Here is a 17,509-nt window from a genome sequence, read left to right on the forward strand (position 1 = left end):
AACTCCTACAGCTGATAAACACCTTCAGCAAAAGGGTGGGATATAAAATTATCTCAAAAAATTCAGTAGACTGCCTATATATAAATGACAATTGTACAGTCAAAGAAATTAGGGGAGCTACACCCTTTACGAAAGCCACAATATAAAATATCTAGAAGTAACTCTAACCAAGCAAGTGAAAGACTTATTTGAAAAAAAAAACCTTCAGATCTCTGAAGAATGAGATTGTAGATAACATCAGGACATGGCATGGAAATTTCTCCCTTGTACATAGATTGGGAGAATTAACTTAGTAAAAATGGCCATCTTACCAAAAGCAATTTATACATTCAATGCAATCCCTATCAAAATACTTACACAATTCTTTAAAGACATTGAAAGATCAATTCTCAGCTTCATATGGAAAAACAAAAAGCACAGAATAGCCAAAACAATCACCTACAATAAAAGATCCTCTGGAGGAATCTCCATATCTGATCTCACGTTGTACTATAGAGCAACAGTAATTAAAATATCATGTTACTGATATAGTAATAGGATGGTTGATCAATGGAATTGAATCCACACACATATGGTCACTTGATTTTGACAAAGAAGCCAAATCTATTCAATGGAAAAGGATAGGATCTTCAACAGGTGCTGATCTAACTGGATGTCTACATGTAGAATATTTTGAATTAGACCCATATTTATCACCATGCACAAAACTCAAGTCCAAGTGGTTTAAAGACCTCAACATAAAACCAGAGACACTAAATTGGTTAAAAGAAAAAGTGGGGAAGATACTGGAACATATTGGCACAGGAGACAACATCCTGAACAGAACACCAACAGCCCAGGCATTGTTAACAATTAATAAATGGGACCTCATGAGGCTGAGAAGCTTCTGTAAGGAAGCAGACACTGGCAACAGAACAAAATGACAGACTACAGATTTGGAAAAGATCTGCACCAACCCTACATCTGACAAAGTTCTAATATCCTAAATATATAAAGAACTCAAGAAATTAAACATAATGAAACTAAATAACCCAATTAAGAAATGGGGCTCAGAACTAAGCAGGGAATTTTCAACAAAGGAATATTGAATGGCTGCAAAACATTTAAAAAAAAAAAAACGCTCAATGTCATTAGTCATCAGAGAAATGCAAATCAAAACTACTCAGAGATTCCATCTTACACCCATCAGAATGGATAAGATAAAAAAATTTCAAGTGACACCACATGCTGACAATAATGTAAAGAAAGAGGAACACTCCTTCATTACTATTGAGAGTGAAAACTTGCACAAGCACTTTGGAAATCAATCTAGTGCTTTCTCAGAAAACTGGAGATAGGGCTACCTCAAGCCACAGTTAGTCCACTACTTGGAATATACCCAGAAGATGCTCCCACCACACAATAAGGACATATGCTCAACCATGTTCATAGCAGTATTATTTGTAATAGCCAGAACATGGAAGCAGCCTAAATGTCCCTCAGTTGAAGAATGGATAAAGAAACTGTGGCACATTTACACTGTGGAATACTACTTAGCTATTAAGAACAAGGAAATCCTGAAATTTGTGGACAAATGGATTGAACTAGAAATGATCATACTGAGTGAGTTAACCCAGAAAGAGAAAATTTCACATGGTATATACTTACTCACAATTGGACACTAGCCTTAAAGGGATGTCCCATGAAAGTCTTCACTTACCAGGAGATTTGAATAGATGTGGGGACTTTCTATTGATACTCTAGGTAAGGGAAATATGGGGGAATAGAAAAACAGCAGGATCCAGAAGGTCCTTTAAAGTTAGGAGAAGAACATCATGACAGGCAGATCTTGGCCCAGGGTCTCTGCTCAAACTACTGCACCAACCAAGAATAATGCATGCAGTAAACATTGAACCCCTATTCAAATCTAGGCAATGCACAGGACATTTTCCACAGTTGTGTGGAGAGTAGGGACTGACTCTGACATGAACTCTGGTGCCCCATATCTGACCACTTCCCCATGATGGGGAGGCCTGTTGGCACTCAGAGAAAGAATAGACAGGCTACCAGGATGAGGCTTGACAGACTGTGACCACAGGGTGGTGGAGAAGGTCCCCTTCTTTCACAGACCTATGGGATGACATTAGGATGAAAGCGAGAGGGAGAGAGAAATAGGAGGCGACAAGTAAGGGGATAACTATTAAGATGTAATCTGAATAAATTAATAAAAAAGAAATATAAATATCAGTAGAGGCGACTAGCAAACAATACAGTTATGATGGCTAAAAGTAATACCAATTAACCAAAGGGCAAGATGTCTGCTTATACTTTCTTCATGCAAACTTGCAGGGAAGAATATAAGAGGAAAACTCCTACGGTCCCAGTCGACTCTGTGCAGTTTTCCAAGAAGTGCTCTGAGAAGTGGAAGACAATGTCTGTCAAAGAGAAATCCAAGTTTGGTGAAATGGCAAAGGCAGATAAAGTTCTTTATGATGGGGAAATGAAAGACTAGGGATGAGCTAAAGGAGGCAAGAAGAAGGACTCTAATACCACCAAAAGACCTCCGTCTGGATGTTTCTTACTCTGCTCTGGAATCTGCCCCAAGATCAAGTCCACAAACCCTGGCATCTCCATTGGAGATGTGGCCAAAAAGCTGGGTGAGATGTGGAATAATTTGAGTTACAGTGTAAAGCATCTGTACATTATCAAGGCAACAAAGCTGAGGGAGGAGTATAAGAAGGATGTTGCTGACTGTAATTCTAAAGGGAAGTTTGATGGCGCCAAGGGTCCTGATAAAGTTGCCCAGAAAAAGGTGGAAAAAGAGAAGGAGGAGGAGGAAGAGGAAGGAGAGGAGGAAAAGGAAGAGGAATAAAATCTGTCTCCTTGTGAATACCTTAGAGTAGGAGAGCACTGTGATTGACACATCTCTTATTTGAGCTGTGTCTATTGCCCTTGTTAGGTTTAATAACAAAATTTGATCACAATCATATTGAAGTTTCCAAAGTGTCAGTGGTTTACATGAAGTGGCCGTGGGTGTCCCAAGTGCCCTGAAACTGTATCAAGGTTGTACATAACTCCAAACATTTTTAAAAGAAAAGGCACTCATGTTCTCACTCCACTCACTTTGCTGTTGGCATTTGAAGATGTTCTGGCACTTTGTTTTCAACTCATAAGGTAGTGTTAACTATATGGTGATTGGCTAGAAATCTTGAGTTGTTACCTTTACGTATCTATAGTTTGTAAAGAGAACAAAGCAAGATTTTTGATGTTTCTTGTTTGGTGTGGAGGCTGTGAGGAGAAGATGCCTTTGGGATGGACCGTAGTCCAGGGCCTGCACTGTGGAGCTGAACCTGTTGATACTGCAGTGGGCATCCATTCAACTTCAAGTTGTCTTGTTTTTGTACATAGTGGCACAGCATTCTGCTGATACTCTTAGTTGTGGTAACAGGGGAAGGGGTAAGCTGGCATGAGAAGTGTTTCCATTTTTTTCTTTAGTTAAGTGTGGTAGATTTTAAACTGTTTTTATACAAAGTGTAGAACTCACCGTTGTCAGCAAAAAACTACTGTACCCATGAAAGTTTAAAAACCCTGTGTACCTTAACAAAATTTGCAACATTCTGTTATTTTTTGTATGTTTAGAATGCTGAAATGTTTGTTTTGTTTTTTATGCATTTTTATTAATATTTTTATTTTTTACAGATACAATTTATTGCCCACGAATACTATAAGCTATCTATAGCAAGAAGAACCATGAGACATTTTTGAAGTTAAATAAACAGTAGTTACACTTTAAAACTGAGAACAAAATATCAGTAGACACAGACCCTTATCTCACTGTCTGTGTGGAGTAGATTAACTATAAAGGGTATCAATTAGCAAACACTTGACCTAATCCAAGGGAAATACATGATACACTAGAATTAGTGTGCTCTGCAAATCCCACTGACCTGCCTCATCGCTAATCTTGCTTAGTCCTTCTCTACAGACACGAGATGTGTTGAGAGCCCTTTGCCCTGAGCCTCAGCTGAACTGAGTAGCCAGACCTGTCCTGTCCTCCTTCTCCTGATGCTCCTGATAACATAAGCACAAAATCACCTTGCCTCCGCATCTCTCCCAATACATTTCTTTTCATTAATAATGAGAAATTTGCTCTGGAAGAAAACTACAAGCTGACTTGTAGAAAATGTAACTTAAAAATAAGGAAGAAAATAACTATTTTTCATTAAAGTGCTTGTGTTAAAATATTTGCTTCAATGAAATCTGGGCAATAGACCTTTTCTAGGGGTTATCACTTAAGAACTATTAAGTTCCATCAAGAACTCTAATTTTATAGAACATGGATGCATTCATGGGTACCTCATAATGATTCATACATTTATTAGATCATGATGTGGAAGGGTCATTGTCCCTTCTGGACACACTCAGTTCAGTATTAAGATAAGATAAGCTTATTCTTATTTTGTAAAGGAGTGAAACTGTGGCTCAACACTTTGGCCCCAAATTCATCAAAAATCTCTAAAGAACTTCCCCCCAAACAAGAGAAGACAATTTTTAGGGTATCGTGACAGACTGTTTATTTAAACATCAGTGTTATCCCCTGAAACATAGATGTACATACCTCGATTAGCAGTTAACCATATGTATTCTTTGATTGCTCAGGATTTGGTCTTTTTCACAAGACTGTCCAGGACAACCCAACTCAAAAGAGGTCAAGTGTTTGTATCATGCATTAGCCTTCCCTGTTCTCGCACCTGGTATGTTCATGCATAGAAACAAAGGGCCAATCATGAGAACTTGTCAAACCCTTCTCTTTTAGAATATGGGAAGAGTCAGTCCCTTACTAGAGAATCCTTTGAATTTGTTGAGATTTCATCGGTACACACAAATGGGATCTTATCAAGAGTAATTCATTTTTACCAATGGTTGCTTAAATAGGATACAAGGTTATTAGCTCCTGGCAAATTGACCTCTTGAGAATTTCCATGAGTCCTCATGCACGCATATCTTCCCAGTGTGCCACCAAGTAATGTTCTAGCTACTTAGGGACATTGGAGAGCAGCATGTGATACTATGGGATGGAGAAAAATAATGCTTGCCTGTGCCCTGCTTCATGCAGGGGCTCTCTTTGTGCTATTGTTTCCACTTCAGAGGAACTGACTGAGTGCCAAATAACGCAATACTGTCAAAAGAGATAGGGAGGTTTGTTCTCAGATGAATTCTTGCCTCTGGTTAGTGGATTTTCCTTGGTGACTTCTCATTCTTCATGTAGCTACTATAATGGGGAACAGCAGGTTTCCATACTCCTTTTAATGATATGCACCTAATTCTTGCTTGGTCTTTAGATGGGACCTCTGACATCAAAACCCATACTATGTCATTTCTACCAAATACGTTGAATACAAAATACCAGTCCCTTTATTTCCAACTTTCTTCCATTTTATTACTGGATCTGTTAATTTGCACAATCTTAAATATTTTGATTTTCTTATTAATCATGTTTTTGTATTCATTAATTACTCAATTTTATTATTTTAATCTCAATTTAAAAATATTCTTAAACTCTTGAGTGCTAATGAGACACAAAAATGCAAGTACTAAAACTCATAGATGTGACAAATAATATTGTGGCAGCAAAAAACTTTGCAAAAAACAAAAATATTATTAAAACAATATTTTGTTATGATAATCTTTGATTTTATGAAGTGCATGAAAAGGTACTCAACTGTCTTCAAAGTTGACAATTTAGTCTGCTACAAAGCAAGCCTCGACTAATACAAAAAAATAAAAATAACCCCTTGTATTTTCTCAGATCATCATGGATTAAAGCTGAATTTCAACAATAACAGAAATAACAAAAAGCCTACAGACTCATGGAAACTGAACAACCTCTCTACTTAGTGACAACTGGATCAGGAAAGAAATAAAGAGAAAAATTAAGGACTTCCTAAAATTGAATGAAAATGAAAGCAAAACACACTTGAACTTATGGGGCACAATGAAAGCAGTGCTAAAAGGAAACTTCATAGCACTAAGAGCCTTCATTAAAAAAATGGCGAGATCTCATTCTAGCAACTTAACAGCACAACTGAAATCTGTAGAAAAAAGGCAGAGGCAAACATACCTAAAAGGTATAGACAGAAGGAAATTAGAAAAACTCAAAGATGCAATCAATATTAGAAACAAAGAGAACAATACAAAGAATTAACCAAGAGCTGGTTCTTTGACAAAATCAGTAAGATATACAAACCCTTAGCCAAATTAAAAGGCTGAGAGACAATATCCAAATCAATAAAATCAGAAATGAAAAGAAGGACATAACAACACACACTGAAGAAATCCAAAAAATCATTAGGTCTTATTTTAAAAGCCTATATTGCTATGAAACTGGAAAAATCTAAATTAAATGGGCACTTTTTTGTTAGATTTCACTTACCAAAGTTAAATCAATATCTGGCAAACAAGTTATAGTCCTATATCCCATAAGGAAATAGAGGCAGTCTTGAAAAGTCTCCCAACCAAACAAGAAGGGGATAAAAGTCCATGGACAATGCAGAATTTCATCAGACCTTCAAAGAAAGAGCTAATACCAATATAGCTCAAACTATTCCACAAAATAGAAATGGAAGAAACATTGCCAAACTCACTCTGTAAGTCCACAGTCACTATGATACCTAAAGCACACAAAGTCCCAACACAGAAAGAAATTCAGACTAATTTTTGTCATGAACATTGATTAATGCAAAAATGCTCAATAAAATACTGGAAAACTGAACCCACGAACACATCAAGAATATCATCCACAATTAACATGCAGGCTTCATTCCAGGCATGTAGTACTGATTTAAAATACAAAGTTCATCAAAGTAATTCACTGTATAAACAATCTGAAAGAAAACACACACACATACACGTATACACACACATACACACACACATGATCATCTCATTAGATGTCTAAAAAAGCATTTGACAAAGTCCAGTACTCATTCATTTTAAAGGTCTTGGAGAGATCAGGGATATAAGGTGCATACCTAAACTTAGTAACAGCAGTATACAACAAGCCTATAGCCAACCTCAAACTAAATGGAGAAAAATCTGAAGAAATTACACTGATGACTGGGACAAAAAAAAAAAAGGCTGCCCACTTTCTCTGTATCTCCTCAATATAGTACTTAAAGCCCTAGCTAGAGCAATAGGACAACTAAAGGAGATCAAGAGGATACAAATCAGAGAGGAAGAAGTCAAAGAATCACAATGCATGGATGATAGTATACATAAGCGACCTCAAAAATTCTACCAGGGAACTCCTACAGCTGATAAACACCTATAGCAAAGTGGCTAGATAGAAAATAAACTCACAAAATCAGTAGCCCTCCCATATACAAAGAACAAATGGGCTAAGAAACATCCTTCAAAATAGCCACAAATTATATAAAGTATTTTTGTGTAACTCTAGCCAGTCCAGTAAAACACCTGTATGACAAGAACTTCAAGTCTCTGAAAGAAATTGAAGAAGACATCAGAATATACAAAGATCCCACATGTTCATGAATCAGTAGGATTAGCATAGTAAAAATGGCCATCTTACCAAAAGCAATCTACAGATACAGTGCAATTTTGAACAAAATGCCAACACAATTCTTTACACACCTTGAAAAAACAATTCTGTGGACACTTGATTTTTGACAAAGAAACAAAAACTATACAAGGGGAAAAGATAGCATCTTCAACAAATGGTGCTGGTCTAACTGGATGTCTACATGTAGAAAAATACAAATAGATTCATAATTATCACTCTGCACAAAATTCAAGTCCAAGTGGATCAAAGACCTCAACATAAAACCAGATATACTGAATTTACTAGAAGAGAAAATAGGACTTCATGAAACTGAAAAGCTTCTGTAAGGCAAAGGATAATGTCAATAGAACCAAACAGCAGCCTGTACATTGGAAAAAGATACTCACCCATCCAAAATATATAAAGATCTCAAGAAATTAAATACCAACAAACAAAATAATCTAATTAAAATTGAGATACACTACTAAACCAAGAATTCTCAAAAAGGAATCTCTAATTGCCGAAAGGCACTTAATGAAATGCTCAACATCCTTATTTATCAAGGAAAGGCAATCAAAATGACTCTGAGATTCTGTCTTACACCTGTCAGAATGGCTGAGATAAAAAACTCATGTGATAGCACATGCAGGAAAAGATGTGGAGAAAGGGGAACATTCCTCCTTTGCTGTTAGCAGTGAAAACTTGTACAACCACTTTGGAAATAATCTAGCACTTTCTCATGAAATAAGAATTAGTTCTAACTCAAGAACCAGATACACCACTTCTGGACATATACCCAAAACATGCTTCACCATACCTCAAGGACATTTGCTCACCTATGTTCAAAGCAGCTTTATTTATAATAGCTAGAAACTGGAAACAACCTAGATGTCCCTCAAATGAAGAATTGATAAATACAATGTGGTTCATTTACACAGTGGAATACTACTCAGCTATTAAAAACAAGGAAATCATAAAACTTGCGGGCAAATAGGTAGAACTAGAAAAGATCATTCTGAGTAAGATAACTCAGACTCAGAAAGACACACATGATATGTACTCACTTATAAGCAGATATTAGCTGTATAATACAGGATAGCCATACACTCAATGAAACTAAGTAACAAGGTGCATCCAAGAGAGGATGCTTGAATTTCTTGCAGATGGAGAAATGGAATAGACAAAGAAAGTGGATGAAGACATAGAACTGGGTAGGAGATGATGTAGAGAGGGAAATTAATGAGGATCGGATGTGGAGAGAGTGGGAAGGAGAAGTGGGAGAGCTTGACTATAAAAAGAAAATGAGGGCAGGGATATCTCTTAGACAAGCTGGACATCTGTAGCAGAGTAGGCCACCGGGAGAATATAGGGATGTCTCTAGCTAAGACTCCTAGTATCAGGGCTTGTGGAGACTGAGGAGGACACCTTCTAGCCAGGTACGACCTACAGTTATAGGAGGGCACACCAATCTACCTACAGAAGTGTTGACCCAAAATTTATTCTGCCTATAAGAGACTGAGGGAATGCCCAACTAATGCTTAGCCCAACCTGAGACCAAGCCATAGAAGAGAGACAACTCCTGACACCATTGAGGATACTCTGTTATGATTACAGACGGAAGCCTAGCATAGCTGTCCTCTGAGAGGTTCCACCAGACTGGAGATTGGGACTCATGCTGAGTCTCACAGACAAACATTAGGCAGAGCTGGGGAACTCCTGAGGAAGAGTGAGGGTAAAGATAGAAGGGCCCAGAGGGAATAAGAACTCCACAAGAAGATGAACAAAGTAACTAACCTAGCCCCACGCTGTCTTATAGAGATGGAAGCACCCAACCAAAGAACATGCATTGACTGGATCTTGGCCCCCTATACATATGTAACCAATGGACATCTTGATCTTCATGTGGGTCCCCCAGTAAGTGGAATCGGTGCTGTTTCTGGCATTGACTCTCTTGCTTGCTTTCGATCACTTCCCCCTAGCTGTGCTGCTTCGCCTGGCCACAGTGGATGAAGATGAGCTCAGTCCCGATGAAAATTGATGTGCTAGGGTGGGATGGTGAGAGGGGGACTCCCCGTTTCTGATGATAAAGAGATAGGGGATAGAAGGAAGAGGGTGGGCCAGGGAAGAGAGAAGAGAGGGGCTGTGATCTGGATGTAAAGTGAATAAATACACTTTTAAAAGAGTCTTTTTAATATTTTAATAAACATATTTAATCAGCCTGATTTTTTACCAGAACATTCTTCATATCAGTAGGTGTAATGAGTGACTGCAGTCTTGCATTTTCTACTTGGAACAGATATTTCTAGAAAATAAATGAGAAAAAGTAAAATTTACATTTTAAAATACTAGATTGCTGTCCAAATTTGATTTTTGAATATGTCTGTTACTGTGGTAGCAGAAAGGCCTCCCATTCATCATTAGAAAACAGACTGTTTCTGGGACCCCACTACATTGTGTGTGTAATGGCAGCAGACATCCCACATGGTGTTTTCAAATTTCACAGAAAGACTGCTAAAAAAAAAATAATATTACTGAATATCCAAACATAGCTTATTATCTCTTCCCTGGCAGGTAATATCAGGTTTCTGAACTATTGTGGTCCTAAATTGAATCATCTTAAGAATCTAAAAAAATATATCATTTGTCAAATCAAAATCAAAAATATCACCAAGGAGATAGCATGGTTTTACCTTTTTACTTCATGACAGATGTGTCTGATAAACCCATTTCCAATTGTAAATAAATCTCAGAGACATCAATGGATACAAATTAGTCTCTTTGCTCTCATAAGTATGAATTTTTTAAAAATTAATTTGAATATAAAAATCTAAAATTGCATGTGTGGGAAAGAATTGAAATTAAAGCAAATAAATCCAAAAATATTACCGGAAACCATGGATAAGTAAAACATGAAAGTCTAGGTTTTGAGCTGGTTTTTGCTCAACAGAATTCCCTCAGTGTCACTGAAACCTGCTTTTGTTTGACAGTGACACTGTGTTCATTGCAGAACTTTATTTAATCTGCACAGCAAGGCGTGGATGTAGACAGGATCACACAGCAAGCTGCTCATGGCAAAGCTAGAGCAAAACTGGACACCTAGTTTCAATGTCTGTGTTCCTGCCACTGTGTGTTATGTGTGAGAATTTATCCTCACCTTTCTAAGAACCAATGACCATAATTCAATTGTCAGTACTGCCAAGTGATGAGACACTATTCTTCATAATGATGCAGAAATTTAGGCATGAGGAAAGGGTAACTCAGCCTGAGAGCCTTTGCTGAAGTTGACTGCCAAAATTACACCTAAGGTCATTGATAATAAATATAATACTTCAAATAGATTCTGATGAAATGTGGGCCTGACACCCTGACCCAACTCTAACATAGCTTTTGATACTTCATTTCACTTTTCCTGCAGTTGTTCTAAGGGAAACAATATGTATATACCACTGAATAGGGAAATTTCCATTTTAGGGATTGATACTTTATTATTATGCCATTATTTTCCATGGTATGGGTTTATAAAATGCTTATATCTAAAGTAACCACACCTCACCTATCACACTGTGCAGCACAATTGAGATCTGTTCCTCTATTTTCCCTAACAGTAGAATGAGTGTAACTCCAGTTCATGTGGATGCCATATTACTTGTGTGTTGGGAGAAAGGAAAAATAAAACCCCTTAGACTGAAAAAGAAGAGAACATTTTTATATTATCTTCTTCACTCCCTAGTACTACAAAATTAGAAGCACTTTGTCCTAATTTTATTGAAAATCAAACGATAATATAACTAGAAATGGTCTTCCTAATTGAGGTAACCCAGACTTAGAAAGACAGGCATGGTATACACTCACTTATAAGTGGATATTGGCCCAAATGGATGTCCTCTGAGAGACTACACCTGGTGGGGAATCGGGACAGGTACTGGGACTCAAGCTGGACTCTGGGCAGAGAGATGAGAGATGTAAGGGAGAGTGTAGTCCCTGGAGGTCCTGGAGAGAGTAGGAGCTCCAAAGGGAGACCAGCAAGGCCTGTGGATGTAGATATAGGGGGACCTGCACAGACTGATGCACCAGCCAAGGGCACTGTACACAGAGAACCAAGACTCCTTCCTCAGATGTAATCAATGGACAGCGATTCCCCACATTGGTGTGGGGGCTGCTCCTGAACCTCTGATTTGCACTCTGGTGCCCACAATTTGGTCACTGCCCCTTGGCAAGTCACCATAGCAGGCAAACAAAGGAAGAGAATGCAGGCTATCCTAATAAGACCTAATAGACTATCACCAGACAGTTGGGGGAGGGTCCCCCCCATCAGAGGTCTAGAGGAAGGGAATAGGCAGACAAAGGAGGGAGGGTGGAAATGGGAAGATAAAAGGGAGGGGATAACAATTTGGGATGTAATGTGAATAAATTGTAACAAATAAATTATGCATTTAAAAAGGTTTAATTCACCTACAGTACGAATAGTGAGTTTTGCCCCTATTCTTCCTTTGGGAAAAATAGTATCATTGTTTATTCTGTCTCTACAGAGTCAAACTCTGCCAACACAGAGTAAACAAATCCTCAATAGTTCCTGCTTCACAAATATGTCTGCAGTATGTACCGAGCCAGAAAGCTGAATACAATGCTCCAACGTTATAGAGAGTTTTGGGTGACTGCCTAGGCAACCAACTGTCTCTGTCTTTTTTTTTTTTTTTTTTCATTTTGGAAGCTTCTAACTTGCACTTCCTGTTTACTCAGATAATTAAGTTTATTCCTTCTCAAGTCTTTGATGGGGTTGAAGACCAGATAGTTTAGTTTTACAGTTAAGCTTAGGTGTTTAGGGGTTAAGATGTCTTTAGGCCTAGAGAGATGTTTTAAGTTGGTATAGATGAGATATGATAGATATTGATTTACATTCAGAACTATAGACACACCAAGATAGGAAAGATGTTTTCTCCAATGTTACCAAATACAAATAGACAAAACATTATGAATGCAACATTTATATAATTCCTACTTGTTTCATTGTTCTTCTTGCTGTTTGTAGTTTATTGTACATATGTGTAATAATATAAATGTATATGTAAAAGTAAAGAAAATTAAAAAGAGGATATATATATATATATATATATATATATATATATATATATATATATATATATATATATATATAAAAGAAAACCACAGAAATTGTTTCCAAAATCTAGAGGAAGGTTTTGCCAGATTATGACACAGGGATGTCTTTCTCATCGACCTGGAAGTCATGCCATTGAATTGTTGGCCTATAAAAGGAAAACAGATGACCCTTATCTCTAAGTTTCTGTGAGAAAGCAGGAACTACTTATTTGGAGGCATTGAACAACTCTCTATTCTCACAAAGATGCACATAGTGAATTCTGTGTTTATATCAATTAAGAAACACAATCCCAGGTGAGGTTTAGGTACACTAGCTTTAATAAATGGTACTAATGAACTCTCTTATTTGAGAGCCATTTATCACTTGAGAATATTCATAAATGGGTTGTGTCTTATTTGCTGACAGATTTCTCTTTCTTTACAACCTCATATAATTTCTAATGAAGTAATGCTTTCGTACTAGCTCTATATTAAACTTTTCTTTCTTGACTTGAAATTTTTGTAGAGAAGTTTTGATTGATTGTAGAAAGATTTTTTTTCTTATTGATTTAGTCTCTACAGTGCTTAAACTATTGCCACTTAAGAAAACATAAAAAAAAAAGTGTACCATGTTTACTCAACACATGAGCTCAATAGCAAATTCCCTACAGTTCAGCATTTTCTATGCTGGATGACTTCATAGCTTCTGGCAAGTTAGTAAAGCCATCTACCTGGTAGCATTCAGTCTTCTCTCACGCTTTCTTTCAAGAAGAAGTAAAAATTAATGGTAATGAACACACATGGCTATTCAAGCCTTCTACACCGTTACTGTTCCCATTAAAATATATGTCCTTTAAGAAGACACTGATTGGGATAATAAAGTAAGTACAACGCTGATAGCAAGCAATTTGACTGCACTTTCTCTAAATTAAAACGTTTTGCTTTAAAAAGGAAGCCAAATTTTTGTTCTTAAAAAGTAAGGAAATTACATAATTTGTAAGTCCAGCAGTTAGCTAAATTGCTGAAAGCACTTATTCAAGAAAAAAAAAAAACATTTTTCTTTGTCTCTTGTTCCTTCCTTTGTCTCCAATCCCTACTTTCTTTCTCTCTATATACACGTGTATATGTAAAGAGAGAGAGCATATTGAAAACATACTAGAAAAAAACATATGAAAGCAAAAGGACTCGAAAGTTTAGTGAGTGAGAGTAGGTTTGGAACTGTTAAATTGTAGTATTCTGCTTTGCTTTCTGCTTTGGATTATTACACTGAAGTACAGACTTTTAACCTCAGATACAGTGGATCACATGTTCAAGCTAAGATAAGCATGCTAGGGAGACCCTGTCTCAAAATAAAATTAAGAAGAGAACTGATAAATGTTTGAGCACTTGCCTAGTATGTATGAGGCTGTGTGTGTGTGTGTGCATGTTTCTAGAATGATGTGTGTGCTTCTAGAATCTGATGGAAATTCATTAAAGATTACTTAAAGAGTGATGATTATGACGATGAGATGAAGATGATAGCTAACATGTCTGAGTGTTTTACAAACACCAATCATAAAAATAATTTTAAATCATTATAATACCTATATTCTTATTGTCAGAAGTGCAATAGGTACCCCAAAGAGAAGACCACTAGGACCCAGATAAGTTAAAGCGTGTGTCCATAGTAATTTGTTAATGTGGAATGAATGATATGATCAAAGTCGAGTCTCAGTTATACACCTGCTTACACCTTATTCAGGCGTCTCTAAAATGACTCTTACCACTAGGCTTGTATTGAATGACGTAAGTGTATCCCAACTACTCCCCAAAGCTGTTCCATTCTTTAGTACAATTATATCTATAAATACATTTTTTAGTAATGTCTAACCAATGTTATTGGTGTTTGCTGTCCCTTTGGGCAGAATATAATTATAGACATATTTTCTGTAGCAAGTGAGACATATTCTTACAGAGGACTACTTGTCTCACCAAACATAATTGGGACTTCAAATTTCTCTCCTAGTATTGCTGCATTGCATGGGTTATTTGATCTTGCCTTCTGAAATCCACTGTTGTGGGAAAAAATGCCTGGCATGAGAGATTGTGCCAAGACATTAGTATTGACCATCACCTTCTCTTTGAAGACATTAACAATATTTTTAATCAAAGGGTTTCTTGCAGTAATACTTTTTGTAAGTGGACATTAGTAAAGTTATTTTTTTTTTTTTTTGCTAAACTCATTGTTTTAAGTCAATTACTATGACATCAGATAGAGGCTAAAACCATGTGGTGTGCCCACTAAATACACATTAGCCCTTGGCTTTCATGTACTAGGTGTATGGCTCAGATATAGCCACTCTTTCTTCACTGTGAAACGGCCAAATGACAATCACCTCGTTGACTACCTGCCAATAACGAAGTACTTCAATCATTGAAAATAAATGCCTTCTATAAAGTATATCAAGAAGTGAAATAATGTAAGTCAAAGATATCCTAATAGCATGTATAAATCATAGTAAAATTTATACAATATGTTAAACAACATATTGTTATGTTAGTTACACATTTAATTTTTGGCACTGGAACAATGTTAAGCAATAATCCATTGTTTAACAAGACTGTATTGTTGGTATTTTTCCTGATTCCTAATTTTTTTTTAGTTATCTCTTTGTTTGTTAGTTAGTTTATTGTTGGTTTTTCAAGACAGGGTTTCTCTGTGTAGCCTTAGCTGTCCTGAACATGCTTCATAGACCAGGCTAGCCTCAAACTCATAGAGCTCTTTCTGTCTCTGGCTCCCCAAATGCTGGGATTACAGGCATGTCCCACCATGCTCAGTTAAAAATCTTCTTATTCTCAAGGCAAAGCATCATTAAAACTTGGTTTAAATAAATATAGTAGGAAGCAATAAGTCTTCTTATGGGACTAAAGGTTTTATAATTCAGTAAATATATGATCAATAAGTTTTATTTCATGCTTGAATGTTCTTGCAAGTCCAAGTAAATTTCCTTAGAAAAAAGGAAAACAGGGGTTGGGGATTTAGTTTAGCAAGCACAAGTCCCTGGGTCTGGTTCTAAGCTCTGGAAAAAAAAAAAAAGGAAAAGGAAAAGAAAAGAGATGAATAAGCTATTTTACAGAACCTAAGATTTTTGAACTTAGGTTAAATTTATTTCTTACTTTTGAACTACTGGGTGGGGAGTAGTATTAATTTACCTGTAGTGACACCTATAATCCCATCCTTGAGAGGCAGGGGCAGGTGGATCTCTGTGAGTTCCAGGCCAGCCCAGTCTACAAAGTGAGTCCAGGACAGCCAAAGCAACACAGAGAAACCCCTGTCTTCAAAAAATAAATAAAATAAAAATAGCATTAAATGTATGAGTGAGAACATTTTTCTGCACTGCAAGGTACAAAGTACAACTTAAAAACAGATTACTTGTCAAATGTAATATCAAATTGGCATTGATTTTTTTTACCCATTTAGTCAATCAACAAATAGTCTAATACTAGTAATAATAATTGTGAATGAGACAAACACCATTCTAGTATGGGAAATAAAATAAATCTTGTTTTAAAATTTTTGGTTTTAAAAATCATTTATAGATTTTATGTTTATATTCATTTTATATTCATTGAGTTACTTACAATTTTACTATTTTTTATGATAAGCATTCTACTTACCATAATGCATTTCAAATCATAAAGTAAAATAGTATTTGAATATGAGGACATTGATTTTCTTATTTACATATGTACATTTCGAACGGTCCACAGGTTGTTGAAAGCCTGGACTTGGGAGGAAGGCAAAGAGTAGAATTTCTAAGCTCCTGGGCTACTTAGTAAGACCACCCACACCCTCCACCCTCACCAGTAAACACTGAACAAATGCTAGCCAATACCTCTTCCTCAGTGTAGCGTCTCATAGCCTAAATGCATGGGAATGTGCTTTCTCGGTGTTGGGAATTTTTAAAAAATTTTTATTAATTTATTCTTGTTACATATCAATGGTTATCCGATCCCTTGTATCCTCCCACTCTTCCCTCCCTCCCATTTTCCCCTTATTCCCCTCCCCTATGACTGTTCCTGAGGGGGATTACCTCCCCCTGTATATTCTCATAGGGTATCAAGTCTCTTCTTGGTAACCTGCTATCCTTCCTCTGAGTGCCACCAGGTCTCCCCCTCCATAGGAGTATCCCAGGACCACTAGCAGTTCCACCTGGCCCTTCTACAAAATGTTGTAATTATGGTTCTTTAGACTCCTAGAGCAAAGCATCCCATGATTTCACACCTTAAACACCACAGGACACTTTATATCATGCTTTTTAAGAAAACATGCTTTACTTCCTGCTAAATGACTTAGAACAATGGCCATTTAACCCCATGACACTGTTCTATTACTGTTCAGTTTTGCCTTCTAGATTTATCTTTTTCAGAATTAGTAGGATATTTAAGAATTTTAAGACTATTTATTCACAAATTAATCAGTATTTCCCATGCTCCTCCCAGAAGTCCAGCTGAAGCACTGTCCAACAGTTAAACATACAGAAATACATGAAACACGGCAGCTTTGAAAAGTCTAAATAATGCTTCAAAAGATATAGTTAGTAGGAAAAAATCACTTCCAAATGAGAGCATTTCAGAAAATAAATGGATAGATTAAGTACCATATGAATATCATCCTTCTGAGTGAGCAAAAGTAATTTTCTGAAAAGAGCTGTCTACTGTAGGAGAAAATGCAACTGATGAGTTATTTTCTTAACTAACATTATTTCTCCAGTTAATATTTCTTTGCCATGAAGCCAATTTTAGAAAAACTCAAACTTCAACCAAATAAAGTTCTTAGCTTGCTTATTTCAGACTAACATCGCAGTGATGGGGATAGTATGTCTTTCTGAGTTT

The 17,509-nt window shown here is 36.6% G+C and overlaps 1 pseudogene; it reads left to right on the forward strand.

Annotated features, from left to right (window-relative positions):
• The first annotated feature begins 2,257 nt into the window (after positions 1-2,257).
• LOC127204672 (high mobility group protein B3-like) lies at positions 2,258-2,851 on the forward strand (annotated as a pseudogene).
• Positions 2,852-17,509: the final 14,658 nt, after the last annotated feature.

Source organism: Acomys russatus, chromosome 20 (assembly GCF_903995435.1).
Source record: "Acomys russatus chromosome 20, mAcoRus1.1, whole genome shotgun sequence".
Classification (NCBI taxonomy): Eukaryota; Metazoa; Chordata; class Mammalia; order Rodentia; family Muridae; genus Acomys; species Acomys russatus.